Genomic DNA, 17,037 nt, shown 5'->3' on the forward strand with positions numbered 1-17,037 from the left:
CGCCTAGTCTCACTTCTAACGTTCCAAGAATACGCGATCAACTTCCACCCTTTGTCGTCGGAGAGGATATGGCCAAATACCTCGTGAAATTTGAGCACGTGTGCGAACGGAATAGCATTGAGCGATCCCTCTGGGCACAGAATCTGTTAGCGTTGCTTCCTGGGGAGGCATCAGACGTAATAACTTGCTTATCGAAAGAGGCGTTTGAGAGCTACAGTGATGTGAAGGAAGCGCTACTGCGGAAGTACAAATTGTCGCCCGAAGCTTTCCGGCAGAGGTTCCGGTATGCAAAAAAGGGTAAGGAGTCGAATGTTGACTTCGCGTTTCGTCTAAAAGCCGACTTGGTGGAATGGCTGAAGGGCGAAGAGGTTTACGACGACCGCGACAAAATTGTCGAATGCATCGCGTTGGAGCAGTTCTACCGTTGCATTGATGAGGATGTCCGGCTCTGGCTGCAAGATAGGCTAAAGGAGGTTAAGCTAAACAAGGCAGCAGAGTTAGCGGAAGAGTATTACACCCGCCGCAGCTTGCACAGCAAGGCAGTGCGCATAGAAAAAGCAGATAGAAGAGATGGGTTTTACGGGAAGCCCGACGAACGGAAGGAAATCACGCGTCGCGAGTTTCGGGACGACGAGTCCCTTCCCAAAGAAACTGTAAGGGATGGACAGAATGCATCTGAGAATGATGACGATGGTCCGAAACAGCGAAACGAAATGACGCGTTCTTTTGAAAAACGGAAACCGTTAACCTGCTACAATTGCAAAAAGCAAGGGCATATCGCTGCAAGCTGCCCAGAGAGAATTGATTTTGCAACGATACAGGAAACTCACAAGAACATACGTCTATTGGAGCCCTATGTGCAGGAAATTAAGGTAAACGGCAAGAAGTGCCGAGCACTGCGGGACTCTGCAGCAACTATGGACGTTGTTCACCCGTCTTTCGTCTCCTCGAGTGATTTTACGGGAGAGTGCGTTAGGATACGGCAAGTGGCCGAGAAGGAGAGTGTCTGTTTACCGATCGCAACGGTTAGCATTGAAGGAGAATTTGGGAAACTTAACACCGAAGCCGCTGTGTCAGCCGCCCTCCCGGAGCAATTTTCCTACCTCTTCTCAAATAGCTCGGAGCAGTTGCTGAGGGATCACGGCAAATCATTCTTTGCCGACGTGGCGTACATGGCCCCCACGCGATCCAAAGCGCGCCCGCTGTCGAGGGAACTTGACTTAGCGTCGGTGAGCGAACAGCGGTGCGGCACACGGACCGATCACGGTAACTTGAGTGGCGAGCAGTCACGGGAGAGGCAGAGCTCGGAGGCTGGCCTAGACGAGCGGGTCCTGGAAGTGAGTGGGAGTGACGCGTGCAGTGCTAGCCGCGATATAGACTCGACGCCGCAATTAGGCGACGCGGGCTCCGCACTCGCTCCGGTTTCCGCCAGCCGGCAGGAGCAGGCTGCAGTTGAAAGAAAAAGTCTGATTCGCGAGCAACAGGAAGATTGTTCATTAGCCGATCTGAGGAAGAGCGTCAAACGGGGAGTGGAAAAAAAGGGGGTTTCATTTGGCAAGGAACCTGGCTTATTGTACCGCCGCTACACGGATAAGCAGGGTCGCAAATATAAGCAGCTTCGGATTCCGCGAAAATATCGCCGGGAAAAATGAATGACCTCATTTGCTTCCTCAGAAGTATGTTTTCGGTCCAAAGCGATTTCAAGGGGACCATTCTATTTGTAATTATTATTGCTGATTAATAATTGTTTCTATTTTGTTGTGTTGATGATTTGAAAACTGATTGTTTAAGCCTTGTGTGCTAGATCGTACACCTGCCTCTTGTTGCAGCGGGAGAAAAAAAAAAGGGGAAAACAATTTAGTTAGGTTGATTTGAATTATGGCCTTGTCTGGTGTTTGACGGGAGACAGAGGGCACTTGTTCGTGTTGGGTGTTGCCTTTTGCCGGTCGGTTTTGCAAGCTGCAGAACGACCAAGCGGGACCAGTGGCGAGAAGCAAGGTCTTAGGAACGACCCGAGCGGAGCTGGTCAAGGTGCCTTGGCGACGACGTGGTGAGCAGAGCTCCTGTCCTGGCGAGTCGGACCTGGGCACGTGATGTTACCTGGCGTCCCGACACTGGACGTGAACTTGGACGAGCCTGACGAACGTGCGCGCCTGGCATCCGAGCCACGTGGAGGCAGCTCGTCTTCCCGGCGCCTTATCTGAGGGCGGGGATGCTGTTGTGCCATTACCACAAGCGCGGATCCCGAATCTGCAAGATGCAGAATCTATCCTGCGAGCGCCATAATTCTCCCTTCACAAGTCCAGATGCTGCGCCTTCGTGCGGGAGAAGCCTCGGCGGAGCAGCGTGTTTTGACGTGCCCGCGTGTGCCCGACGGCACGGCGCCGCACCTCCCTTGCCTGGAGGTCACCGCGCGCGCGAACTTTGAACCGAGTGGCCAGCGCGGTCGCTGGTTGGACCCCTCGGACGACCGTCGTGTGCTGACTTTGTATTGGGCCGTTTGAGTGACAATGGGCCTCGGGGATTATAAAAGCAGCAACACGCCGCTCGAAAACAGGATCCGCTGACCCCACCTGGAGAGAGGGTCGCTCCCGACTGGGGTGAGATGTGTCACGCGTTTTCGCCGGACGCCGTCGTGCGAGAACAGTCGCGTTTGTGTGAGCTCTCGGCCCCAGTGCCGATCCGTTCATGTCCTGTATGATAACCTGTATATAATGTATAAAGTCCCTTTTGTTATTCTCATCGACGCCAGGCTCGGAGTCTTCGCTACCAACGCTCTGTCACGAAACGGGTGACGAGCGCTACGGGACCACAAAGCCGTTATCGTGGTGCAGCGGTTGAAGTTCGTAACACTGGTGGCACCGGTTGGGATGTCGTAACACTGGTGGCACCGGTTGGAGTTCGTAACATTCCTTAATATCGTGTTTGTAAAACTGAGCGCAATATAACCATGAACGTTCACCAACTAGCCCCCTTCATTGCTTTACTAAAATTTGGTTGAAAATGACCGATTTCCAAAGTCACAAAGCCGTTTCAAGCCATAAGGCCGAAGTTTACACAAATTCACCTTTCGCCGCCTGGCTGTGCCGACATAACTGCAGCACCCACAAATTCTATCGGCACAATTGTCTGTACTAATTTTTCTAGAAACTTTCAAATGGGCAAGGCAGATTCAAGGCGAAATTCGATCAAACACCCGACTCACCATAAAGTTGACATTTACATGTGCGCTACGGGCTCACATTTTTATGGCAGAGGGTGGCGACTGTAGTGCTGGGAGGTCGGGCTGGGAGCATGGGGGAATGAAAGATGGGGGGGAGGAGAAGGAGGGGGGAAGTGTTGATCGGCACATATGGTGTCTTAAGAATTTCACACGCGAAACTAGGACAGCCACGGACCTTCCTCGCTCCGTTTACCCTGAAAATGAGATAGCGGAACCCAGCCGCTTTGTTCACGTAAGGAGACGTCCAAACATCGATGCCCGTGGCTTTCTATATACTAAAGGCAAAGCCCTCCGAAGATGAGATCCCATCATACGTGACGTTCTCATTGCCTTGCCAGACTTCCGAGAAGATTACATTAAACAGAATTAAATAAACGAGAAACAATAAACTCGGTGTAAATACGAGAAGTTCTAAATAGATAATACATGTAACACACAACGCGGTTACAGGAAACAAAACAAGGAAAAAAAGTAAGTACTAGGCCTCCTGCGCGGATAATGTATCGAGAGAATATAAGGAATGTTAAGTAATGAAGTCGGGGCAAAAGCGCGAAGATCTAGATATGCTATGCGCGTGGCCTACAAGGCGGTAAGTTACAGCAAATAAAAAGGAAATAAGGAAATATTTGAGCAAACAAGATGAGAGATTGTGATGAGTAGGAGTAACGTTGAAAGACGGCCGGGGTGTACAACATGAAGACTTCTTTTGCCGGCGGCCGAAATTAATTACGAAGCGGCCGGCCTATGTACCCACCGTCGCACGCCTTGTATGAAGATTAAATCTGTAGGGCAACGCTGAAAGCAAAAAGTTCGCGGCTTTGAGGTCGGGAGCGCAAGTGCTGCTCCGGCAGGCCCGGTTGGACGAAGCGTGATCTTTTGCTTTGTTTCCACAGGCAGTGCGGGCATGATATCATCATCGGGCTTTTCATGTTGGAGCGGTGAGCTATTCGTTAGCTGTTGCCGGGCTGCAGAAGAAACAATTCCTCGGGAAACTCTTGGACGATAAAGTTGCAGAGAAGGTATCTCTATCTGGGCAAAAAAGAAAAAGCTAATCTCGAAGCTCATGCTCTTTATGCAAAGTCATGCAAGGTCTCGCCAGAAATACGTCATAGACATAGGTGCGCCTCCAAACAGCTTTTCCAGTGCAACAAACGACACGGACGACAAAGAAACACACACGGACAGAGCTGTGCTTCTTTGTCATCAGTGTCCTTTCCTGTCCTGGAAACGCTAATGATCAATCAGTGAATCAAGACCAGCTAGCCCTACCTTCAGCTCCTTTATAGACATAGGTGGTGGCTAGAACCTGACATCTTGACGTGTCTCCGGCTTACGCAATCGTTTGCACTCCATACAGTCATCAAAACCATAGCCTTCGAGATAAATATTTGTTACACAGAGGAGGCCGTCAATTGGGACATGGATTTGAACATCAGCTGTTACTAATTCCTCCGGTCCTAAAATCATTTACAACGGCGGCAGCGACAAGCTCTTATCGCTGACACCGCCATTTTCTCAAGAACAACTTTCTCCAGGTGATGTCCAGAACATAGCGACCATGATATGTTATCAGCTTCTAGAATCGCTTCTGGCACTTGCAATGGACAAAAAATCATGGTCCTCTAGATCAGCGAAGGTCGAGGCATGGGATTGTTGGCCGCTCATCATGAAGTGGTGTATGGATAGCGCAGCAAAACATGAACATCAGAACATGACACAACAAACAAGGACACAGCACTTGCCTTTGTTTCTTCTTGTGTCCGTGTTTTGCTGCGCTGTCAAGGTACCATTCCATGTCTTTGAGATCAAAGTGTAGTACTCCGAAGGAGTTGTCGCGGTGTGTTTTTGACACTGCCTCTTTCCGATGCGCGCAACACATTCATTCGCTACGGCAGTGCCCTGCTGTAGCCTCCAAGACACGCACGCAGACGCCGCCTATCCCAGAGTTAGTGCGCACCCGAAACTCTGCACAAATTACCCAGCGACAATACAGCACGATAGCTCAGGGCACAATGTCGATATGTATCGTCTTGTCTACTTGACACTAAATCCGCGTTTCGAGCGCATTTCCGTTCTGTTTTAATCTGTTTTGCTCTGCTCCGCTCGGTTTTTCTCTGCGCTGTTGTGTTCTGCTCTGCTCCGCTTTGTTCTGCTCTACTCTCTTCTGATCTGTTCTACTCTCTGCTGTGCTGTGCTCTGTTTTGCGCTGCTCTGTTGCCTGTTCTGCTCCGCTCTCTCTTCTGATCCGCCCTGCTCTCTCTTCTGTTCTGCTATGCTCTCTGTTTTGTTCTGCTCTCTGTGCTGCTCTGTTCTGCTCTGCTCTCTCTCCGTTCTTCTCTGCTCTGCTGCATGTTCTGTTCTGCTCTGTTCTGATCTTTGTTCTGTTCTGCTAAGCCTTCTGTTCCGCTCTCTCTTCGCTCTTCTCTGCTCTGCTATCTGTTCTGTTCTGCTCTGCTCCGCTTTGTTCTGCTCTGTTCTACTCTCTGCTCTGTTCTGTTCGGCGCTGTTGTGTTCTGCTCTGCTCCGCTTTGTTCTGGTCTGCTCTCTTCTGATCTGTTCTACTCTCTGCTGTGCTGTGCTCTGTTTTGCGCTGCTCTGTTGCCTGTTCTGCTTTCCTCTCTCGTCTGATCTGCCCTGCTCTCTCTTCTGTTCTGCTGTGCTCTCTATTTTTTTCTGCTCTCTGTACTGCTCTGTTCTGCTCTGCTCTCTTTTCGTTCTTCTCTGCTCTGCTACATGTTCTGTTCTGCTCTGCTCTTTCTTCTGTTCGGCTCTGCTCTGCTCTTTGTTCTGTTCTTTTCTGCTCTCTGTTCTGCTCTGGTCGGCTATCTGCTCTAGTCTGTTCTGTTCTCTGTTCTCTGCTCTGTTCTGCTCTTTCTTCTGCTCGGCTTTCTGTTCCCCTCTGCTCTGCACTCTGTTCTGTTCTGCTCTGCTCTGTTCTATTCTGTTCTGTTTCGCTCTGCTCTTTCCTGCTCTGTTCTGTTCTGCTTGCTCGGCTCTGCTCTGTTGTTCTGCTCTGCTCTCTATTCTGTTCTATTCTGCTCGGTTCTGTTCTGTTCTGCTCTGCTCTGCTTTGTTCTGCTCTGTTCTGCTCTGTTCTGCTCTGTTCTGCTCTGTTCTGCTCTGCTCTGCTCTGTTCTGCTCTGCTCTGCTCTGTTCTGTTCTGCTCTGCTCTGTTTGCTCTGTTCTGTTCTCTTTTCTCTGTTCTGATCTCTTTGCTCTGCTCTGCTCTGCTCTGTTCTGTTCTGTACTATGCTGTGCTTATCTGTCCTGTTCTTGTATATGGAGGTTGTGTAGAGGTTGAGGTGAAGAGTGCCTACGCTACTCTGAACACCCGTACAGTTTTCCACAGACTCTGATGCCTTACGAGCATTCTCATATCATATAGTACACCGCCTTCGTTCTCAACTGAGAGACGCCGGATCTTTCAAGGCGTAACTGCTGGCCTTGATTTAATCGCTCCCGGGAGTATGTCCAAATGGAAGGCGGCCACCCAGAAGTCTTGAGGGAATTGCCTAATAAACAGGCTGACCCATATGTTTAGGGGGCCTTTCTGGATTACGGGCTGAACTTTATACAGATTTAGCCTAAACACTACCTTTTCTATACATGTACTTCACTCGCTTGCTTTGCAATATGTTGTTGTGTTTTACTTTAAATAAAGAAAAACTGCCCAATGGTGCAGTGGTTAGCGCGCCTGGCACATTGGGGCATGAGTACGATACTTGGTGGCGGTGGGAAAGTTCTGTTTTTTTTTTTTTTGCTCAGATAGAAACTGGTAAGACTGGCTATTGTATGAACAACCTGAGATGACTAAATACATGATAGCAACTTTCTGCAACGACTTAGAAGAGACACGCTGCGTAGTGTAGAGCTAACGCATGTTTGTTTATACAAACATGCTGCTTGTCTGCAACGCCTCAAGTCTAAAAACATGACTTTTGATTCTTGCCTACCAATCAAAGCCACATGCTTTAAATTCCTCCTTCGTGTCCTATGACCCCCGGTACCCTCTGCACGGTCGTTCAATTTACCGCTGCTTGTTCACGAGCACTCGAAGTAGCAAAGGTTAATTGAAGAAAACGGGACCTGACGGCCTAGTACAATCTTTGTCCTTGATCTGACTTAGCGGAATGCGGTCACCACTTGATTTGTTTACCATACACTGCACGAACAATCTTCCACATGCCCGGCACAACGACGAACAATCGAACGGCCCAATCGCAGGCGCACCGAACACTCCAGCGAGATTTTTAAAAAAGCACCCATCGGAGATACGCCCCCACCATTCCTCTGCCGAACTGTGCAGGAAACTGCTCGCGTGCCACATTTATTTCTTGAGGCCCTGTATACAAGCAGCAAAATCCACATCGGCATCATTAGTATAGAAGCACAATCCACATCGTGACATGCGAATGGTGGAGTCCCGTGCCGCAGCAATCGAGATGGCCAATGCGCGGAGTTTGTCGATCGTTCCTCTGATTCCGCGGTGATAAGGATCGAATTCGGGGACTTCCCCTTAGGACTAATCGTGCGCTGCTGCAGAAGGCAGGGCGCGGCGCACACGATGTTTTGGGGGGAAAAACAAATACCGCGAGATGAGGCAGGTGAAGAAGTAGGAGCGTGCCATTAAGACAGTCACCTTGTACCTTTCATTTTATTTTATTTTTCTTCTGTATATTCGTCGGCCCCCGCGTATACCACGGGGTCACTTCGCTGGCCGCTAACAGGTATCGCGGCAACAGGCGCTTGCGACCTTTGACACCGGCCAATCCATCATAGGGGGAGGGAGGGGGATGGTGCCGCGTACGGCGGCAAAAGAAAAAAAAAAGAAAAGAAAAAAGAACGTGGCAAGTCTATGCAGTTTCTGGAAGGATAATACGCTGATAGAACCGAGATCACTAATGTCTGAAGCCGGGTGTGCGCTTGACTGACGAGGATTCGTATTTCAGTGCAGCGGGCTGCTGACACGTGCGTGAAGCGGGCAGCCCCTGCTGCCTTCAGAGCGAACGGAAGTAGGTACAGCGTTGCTATTAGTGGATTTATGCAGTTAGAGTAGGTGTAACATTAAGAGAGACAAATACAATGGTGGCGATTAAGAGAGAAAACAGCGGTAGGTGGTATCCTATATAACGTTGAGATTCAGAGGAAGTGTGTAAGTTGAACAAGATAGAGGTACGCGCTTCAATGGTGTGCTGGAGATGTTATCCTATCTGTTCGCCTTTCATGCTACTCTAGGTACTGGGTGATGATTACGATATATACATTGACAAACACAGAAGTTGAACAAGTCCTGCATTGGAGCAGACCAGAAAACAGGTGGACAATTAAAGTAAAATAATGCGTGCCGAAGTGAGGGAAATGCACCCGCGGACGGCAAATAGTTAGGTGGTGTGATGAAATGCGAAAAATCTGCCGGCACAGCATGCAGTCACGTGACACAAGACAGACGTAACTGCAGATCCTTGGGAGAGACCTTCGTTTTGCCAGCGGATAGAAGATAAGCTCACGATGATGATCAACAATGTTATAATGACATTAGGTGGGGGTTTTCCGAGTCCTCAAGGCGCGAATGTCTTTCTAAACAAGCAAACGAAGAAACTGCAATGCTTTCGGAGTCTATACCTTATGCGCGGACTGTGAAAGAGGTCCATGAAATAAGGTTATAGGTATTCAAATAAGCACACAATTACGAGCATAATTTTACGATAGATGCCACAGCATTACTCTCGCTGACGCTTAAGGTTTCACGTCGACGTAAAAAATACAAGTCCAGACAGAGACGGATACTTTATGTGATAAACGCTGGGAAAACAAGAAAAACCTTAGGTCATAGATCTAGCCTCAAGCTTCCCTTGTTAACGCATTGCTGATCAAAGATTTATATTGGGCACATAGAGGGAGGAGCGTATACTTTGCGCGTTGTTTACGTAGCACACAGTAACGCATCGCTTGAAATCTTGTTTATAAACAAGAGTTCGAGAGACATTAGCTTGGCTGCTGCCTGTAACATCCATTCAGTGAGCGGTCAATTTGACACTGAATTCAATTCATGACTGTGCAGCGAATCTCGTACGAGGGACGGCAGTGTAGGATACCTGGACCACTTGCACGCGCAGCTGAAGGTTCCTGGTAGCCGTCAAAGGCTGCTACATTGCCCGCACTATGCCTCCGTTCTTCGGCTGACTTCCGAACTCTTTATTCACGCCAAAAGCACGAATAACGGTGTGATCTTGAACCTTTTTTTGGAGGCGGAGGATGTACAACGTGACTGGGGCCGTTTCTTATTCGCGTGAAGCACTCGACCCAATGGCACAAGCATCAACGTCATACGAGGACGACAGGGTAACAGAAAGATGCGCTTACCGTGCGGTGTACCGTTAAAGAGAACCCATGGGTGCATAGAGTGCACGTGCAAATTTTTTCCTTGGTGAGTGTGCAACCATCCAGCTTTGAAGCAGACAACTTCCACTTGACGGTAGCACTGGTACCTTTCTGCACACCTGTGCAGTACACTGACATAGCTTAAACTAGTTCTTGCAGCTACAAGGTCAGCAAAATGTGAGCCGCACGTTGGTGCTCCCTTTAACCATCGACCGCACTGTACATCTCTTTTTCACGTGAGCAATGGCATGAGTCGGGTCATTATTTCTCTTAATCGCTGTTCTCATTCGACGTTCTTTGACACCGAACCTACAACCCTTACACCATCGCATTTTCATTGCACCGTAGCAAGAATTTGCAAATGTCGAAACGTTCCCGATACTTCCCATTTACTACAGTTTCGTTTCGAAACTTTCGGGGGGACAAGTATACATGCGGTAATGTTCACTTCTTTTCAGTTCTACGGACAGATATAGGAAGAGGGCAAACACTTCGGCAGACTACACTGGGCCAAACTGCCAGTCCCGACGGGCGTAACGTGATTTCGCCCTCTCCCATGCGAGTGAATTGATTTCGTAAATGAGTTCCTAATAGACGCAGTTTCTCAAAGTTGTTATTCTCATCTCTACGGGTGGCACTACGTTCACAAAAAAAAGGGTTAAATGGTCGTTCATATCGCACTCACCTCTATTACATCCGGTAAATCAATATAGAGGTTCGCGGTTGTTATACGAGAAGTGTAATGCTTTTACCCATCCCCATCATAGGCCTCGGGGTCCTGCCTGTGCAAATTAAGGTGTCTTCACCATTAAAGATCTTATCATTCGCACATTATCGAAATATATTCAGTCAAAACAAACAAAAATATACTTCTTCGGTGCTCAAATTTGTGTAAAGACATTTTCCGCGTTTTACGGATGGACCGATATCGTACCTCGACGTATCGCCGCAGGGCCTTTCCAATAAAGCGTACTGCACGCAACTAAGTGCAGGCGTCGATATCCCAACGGCAACGAAACGTTGCGTCCTGCAAGCGCTTTCCGCTTCGCCGGAGATTCACTCGCTCGGCGCAGTAATGTCCAGTCGATCCGGGCTTCTCGTACGATCGCTTTTGCGTGCATGCCACCGGAGGCTATTAGAAGGTGGCTTCGCGGGCGCGATCACCATCCGTCTTCCAGCCACCTTTTCCTAGTGCCCTGCGGTAATGCTTCTCGGGGGGGTTTGCTTTTGCCTATGCGGGTCACCGCTGAGAGATCGCCCGAGGCGATAGAGAATGAAAGCAGGGTTTTGTGCAACTTTAGGGCAGTGCGTGCGACGTTTCTTTACTTTTCGTCTACGCTATACCCTCTTCGAAAGTTGCGGGAAAGCCTGACATTTATCGCGAGTCACGGCGAAGTTTGCTCTCTTCGATCAACGTCCGTCGGGGCTGGGTTACAATTGGTCGTAATCGGCCATTAGCCGAGCGCGAAGCCGAAAGCGTGCCCCCTCGTGTTACGAATACAGTTCCAAGCCGCCGTGGGTCTTTGGATTTGCTTTCAGCAAATGTTCACGTTCCTGCCTCACACGCTCCTTCTCATGCACGGAGACGGTGAGCTCCTGTTGGCGGACCCGTCGATGCTGGAGTTGTTCGTTTGACATCAAGCCCTCGGGGCAAACAACGCGAGACTAGAAATTTTCTTTCGAGAATTTCTTTTATTTTCTTAAGCAATTTACATTTCCGGAACTTAAAAAGAAAATGTTTATTTAGATAAAAAGTGCGAATCCAACATCAATGCAGCAGTATAACAAGTACGGAGGCCTGTAGTCCTACCTCTGGACGCGCAACTCATGTTACACCGGAGAAGCTCCTTCTGTTCCCCGCACGCCGACAAGAATCTTAAAAGCAATGCTTCCTTTCCAAATTACCAGTGTATTGGCAAGGCTGCTGCTTATAGGTATCTCGGCGGATATGTTTCTGACTATATATGTGTAGTACAAAAAGACGGGCGCCGAAAGCAAGCACAAGGAAGGAAGGAAGGAAAAAGTGGACAAGGAAAGGCAGGGAGCTTAACCAGTTTAACTTAACCGGTTTGCTACCCTACACATCGGAGCTGGATGGGGTGGGATGAAAGATGGGGAAGAGAGAGAGAGCACATAGCACAGCACACACACATCGTCCGTTAGAGTCCATCATTCTGGAGTGGTACGTGATATCACCGTCACAGCCGCTTGTCCAATCCCGTATCTTTCAAAAACCGTAGTGGTCCCTTCGTCGAATGCAAGCACAAGCTGATAGGCTGACCGACAAGGTAATGCGAGTAAGCGCATCTCTCTTGTACGTAAAATTTAACATACAATAATGGATCATACGTATCTCCAAAGCACACCGATCTCTTAATAAAAAGAGCTAAGGGGGCACCTAAGCAATTCTTATGATACGTAAATGCAAGAGCATTACTTGTCGCTCACTGTGTCGCGGAGTCATGTCGCCGAGTTTTGCGTCGCCGCGAAATGTTGCCGAGTTTAGCGCTGCTGCGATATGTTTCGGAGGGTAATGTAGCTGCTTACGTGGTCGCGACAGCGCAAGACCACAAATCGAGCATATTGCGATCTCTCAGCTGAGCTTTACTTGCGGAGTTCCTATTAAAGCAATTTTTCGCGCGCATTGTGCTGTGTTCTTTCTCGATGACGCCAATTTTCAGCACGATGACACCACTTTGCCGAGCGATTGCAGTACTTTTCTGGGCGGCACCATGGTATTGACACTACATCTCTTCGTCGGGTTCGCAAGTGAACTCCAGCTCATACTCTGGCGGGATGTCGTAGTCGTCATCCGACGGGTAGCATGAAGCCTATTGCATCTTATTCATCGTCGTCAGCCATGGGCTCCGGCAACGGCGTCTGCGGGTCCAAGTTAATCGACAATAGCAGTGCCTTGTGATCGGAGCAATATAGCGACGTTGCGATGGTCTCGCACTTCGTCAGCGGTGAACTGGCGCCTCCATCCAAGCTTTGCTGTCTCGCCTGATAATCCAGACGTGAACGCATCAACTTCGGACGATAAAGACTCCGTAGCGCCGTACGACGGATGCCTTGAACGCATCGTGGTTAAAGAGGCAGCATGCGTTGTGTACGTAGCGCAATTCGAATTAATTCTATCCGCGAGAAGCAGTTACTGCCTCGTTACCGTGCAACCGCGGATGCACGAAGGTGGGCTTTCTGGTTATTTTCGTTTTCATTTCTTCGCATAGCCGGTGCTGCCACTGCAGCGGATGCATGGAGGCAAGTGCCATCTGGTGTTTCTTTTTAAGGGGGGCGGGGGGGATTAGGTGAAGATGATGTAATTTGTGAACAGTTTGCCTGTTATTGCTTTTCTGCCATGGATTTCCGATGGCGGCGGAGTTGCGCAATAAGCCAAGTAATGCTCTCACAATAATAACGCATTATATTGATGCGAAGGCGTCCAATCGCCCATTGAGGGGAAAATGTCGGCGTCTGTCATCTGCAGCAGCTCATCATTGGTTGCGACGCCACGTCACAAGCTAAGCCTCAACGGAACAGAGCGGGCGAAAGGGAACACCCGCTACCGTGATAGCGCGCCAGGTGCTGCGTGAGAGGAGAGCTAGGGGATGGCCGCGACGCCACGTCACCCTCGCTCTCAGCACGAGCGCTCCTTGACGAAGAAGAGCCGGCAGAGCAGGCGGAAAGGAACGCCTGCCGCTGCGTTAGCAAGCGAGATGTTGCGGGGGGGGGGGGGGGGGGCGAGGGGGAATCGCCTCGACGCTTCGCCCGATGGGCATCACCTGGTTGGTGTGGATACGGCGTTGGCACCGCAGGCTGCTGCTGCTTGCTGGCTCTGGCAGCACGTGCCCCTATGGTACATTAGTCGCAGCGCAAAACTCGAAGGACAGCTCAGCACCATTCAATTGGACATTAATGCTTTCGCATTCACATCTCATAAGAAGTGCTTAGGTGTCTTCGGATTTTTGAACTAATCCTATGAATTACTTGATTTTTTATTTCTTTATCCATCGGTATGTGACACTGTGTGTGAAAATTCTTTGCCAATTGTCCGGAATAGTTATGTGCAGCATTGACACAAGATGTGTGAAGTCCTCAATATTCGTAGTATTCGGGCACAGGACTGCTAGCACAGAAGGCCGATATTGAAGCTATTGCGTCAAGGATTCATGTATAGACAGGCGGCATAAAGCGCCCTTATAATTTCTTATGAATTTCTCATGAGCAAGCCAAAGTGTTCAGAGGCTTGGCATGTTTCGATTCGGCCACTTCGACAGGCTGGACCGCTGTAATTCGTAGTGATTGTGCGTGTTCGCAGAGTCTTCTGTACTTAGGAAAGTATGGCGTGCTCTGAAAGTTAAGACGATGAAGGCCGATAAGGCAAAATAAACAAAGCCGCAAGAACACCTGAATACTGAAGCACGACGAACAGGCAAGTCCATCTACTAGCCATATCATTTCCATGGTGGCTGAACGATTCCAGCGCCAGAGTTTCCTCTAATAATTATTGTAAGAAGCTCTATGGCTGAACCTCTTCAGACGGCGCCCTAACTGCATGCGGGTCCAACAAATTGGCGCACCACAGCACGAAAGCCAACTCCTGTTGAGCGCATGGAACCACGTCCCGGCGGCGCTGGCGTGGTGAATAACGCCTATAGGTGGCGTGGCAGGCGTCGTACCTTTACGGTGCACGAGATGGAACCGACGGGAAAACTGTCAGTTCTAGCGCCCTGCGAAATACTAGACAACATTAGCTCGACGTTTACTGGTCAGGCAAGTGGACACACGCACATCACGTCAGCAGGAATGTCACTGCCCTTGTGCTTGGGTACAACGCACACTCCAGCTTCGGTAGCCAGAACGCTGTCCACGGCTCCGCCACCGATCCAACGGGGTGGAGCGTCGAGGGTGCGTCTGCGTCACCTCACCGTCACGTTGACGTCACACAACACACACGCTCGCGTCACACACAAATTTGCTCACCCGACGGGGGTATGCTGCGCCTTCTGCTAACACTTCGCGGAACCACAAACCCGACGCTATATTGTTAGATACGTGCAAAAGGTTTCGCATAACATTGATTCCCGCAGTGCCTCAGATCTACGTATTTCTTTCTCTTTTTTTTCTTTCTGTCGGGCCAAACCTCTTCGCATCGTCTAAGCTAGGGCAAACGCTGCTTCGGGCGCAACTCAATAAGGCGCCCCGGCGAGAAAACTGGCTGAGCCAACAAACCAAAGCAGCCCGGTCGGAAGTCAAGCCGCAGCAGTGGTTCGAACGCCAAGATCGGCAAGCAGACGGCACACTTCTTAAGCAAACAGAGAATGGAGAGCGTCGAACCACAACGCAGGCGCATCTTCGTGAGAGATGCGACGGCGATTAAGGCGCCAGAGCGCCGCGCCGCAAAACACGTGATCCGCGGGCGTGAAGTGAACCACCCCCTCCGCGCGCGTCCTGTGGGCGGCAAAAGCTCGCGCGATCGAGCCCAGAGGATAAATGAAGCCCTCGTGCTCAGAGCAGAAGCTCCCGCCGCGCTAACGGGTTCGCAAGAACACGCGTAAGGCCTCAACCGCGTGCACTATGTAAACACACCCCTTCCTGTACAGTGCGGGGCCGCTCGGGCTGAGGCGGCCCTTGGAAGGGGGTAAGATTCGCCCGGATGAAGACGGACAGAGCGTAAGATAGCGCTTGGTGTAGTATGCTATGGCTTCATGGTCCGAACAACTCCGTGCAGTACGACCAAAGTTGTAGGACTCCCAAGAATACACTGTGGGGGTAATTGGTTTACATGATGAATAAAGGAACACAACCGCAGTAGCAGCAAAACTGATATATCCGGTAATCTCGCCTTACAATGTCGGTGAGTGTGATTAGTTGGTGCATGAGCATCCGGATAAGTTAACAAAAGGGATAGTAGAAGCTTTCGAAGTTCGACGGCGTAAAACTGATAGTGCATGTGCAGACCTCAGGTGTGTGTGTGTGTGTATATTGAGTATCCTTACGCAATGTAATTTGTGATAACAAATCCTTGACAAAATGGCATGAATAGGCCGTTCTACGAATAAAGATTCAGTTGGAAATGAACGCTGTAGGTATGTTTGTGTCTCACTTTAGGTAGCGGTGGCCCGGGTGGGGAGTCCTGTCTCCGTGCACTGCTAATTATTATTATAGAAATCGCGTCACCTGACCAGAAGAGGTAAGAAGCCATTACTGCACTTGTCGTCGGCTGCATGCTGTTCGTCTTTCGTCGAAAACTACGCTGAACAAACACGCTACGCTAACACGGCACCGCTTTCTCCAGTACCGCACGAATACCACACTTCGGTACACTTCGCATGGCTTTTGGCACGCTGCACGGTAATTTAGTAAGACCCTTTATAGCTCTCGGCGCGAATCGTGCCCACTTTCGCACGCTTCGGCCGAACGGCGCACTACAGCGAGCGAACCTATAGTACCCGCTTTTCCAACGTGGCTTTCGTGGGTGCCTCCGGTGGGCGTTAATTGGAAGGTGCCCGCCGAAGAAGATCACGCGGGAGGATAAGGTTCCCCGGGAGCCGGCGGCTCGAGGCGGCGACGACAACGAAACGAGACAAGCCAAGCCAAGCCAAGCCGACGGGCTCCCTTGTAGAGGGAAGAAGCTAGAGCGTGCGAGCTTCCACGGGATCTATGCCCTATCCTGGACCGGATGTCTCAGGGAGGCCGGTTCTTCCTAGCTGTGTCCTTTCGTTTTTGGTTGCTCTCTTTACTTTCTTTTTCTAACTCACTGACAGCCATGACTTATCATCATCGTCATCACCACCAACATCATCCGATCTTAAGTTACCTGCAGACGGAGGCGTTATGACTTTCCTACACAACTCAAACTACGTCCTATCCTTCTGCGCCAACCGAACTCAACCAATGCCTACAAATTTCCTGATGTTGTGATGTGATGTCACTGGCTGCGTTACACTTGGCGTTACACAGTCCAGTTTGCGACGTTTGGCGACACAGTGCAGTTTGCGACGTTGTATGTCGGTGCGTGACACTGGCACTGTGTGGGTCTTCGTGGTGCCTTAAAAGACTGTCACGGTGTCTGCACCGATAGGCATATCAATATATGTCTAAAGATATACATTGTTCATTCTTTTCTGCTATCTTTCGTGGCCCTTTTCCACTTACTCAATGCAGGGTTGCCAAACGGAGATACACTACGTAGTCTTAGATACCCTCTACACTATAAGATTAACCCGCCTGTCTTATCTTTCACTTTAGCTCCCTTACCCAATCTCAACGGTCATCCCTTTGTAATCATCTGCCGCCTTCTACCGCGCTTCCCAAAATGTCTCAATGCAGGAAGGAATTAAGTTCAAGGTGTCCCAAACGCTACAGATGTTTAGAACACGGAATTTAGGAAAACTATCACTGTTTTAAAAAAAAGGTGACACATAACGTGT

The 17,037-nt window shown here is 49.7% G+C and overlaps 1 protein-coding gene across 10 annotated transcripts in view; it reads right to left on the bottom strand.

Moving 5' to 3' along the window:
- Window positions 1-17,037, bottom strand: part of LOC139050528 (achaete-scute homolog 1a-like) — a 497,333-nt gene that overhangs the window by 410,661 nt on the left and 69,635 nt on the right. The gene's annotated exons all lie outside the window — the stretch shown is intronic.

Source organism: Dermacentor albipictus, chromosome 10 (assembly GCF_038994185.2).
Source record: "Dermacentor albipictus isolate Rhodes 1998 colony chromosome 10, USDA_Dalb.pri_finalv2, whole genome shotgun sequence".
Taxonomy (NCBI): Eukaryota; Metazoa; Arthropoda; class Arachnida; order Ixodida; family Ixodidae; genus Dermacentor; species Dermacentor albipictus.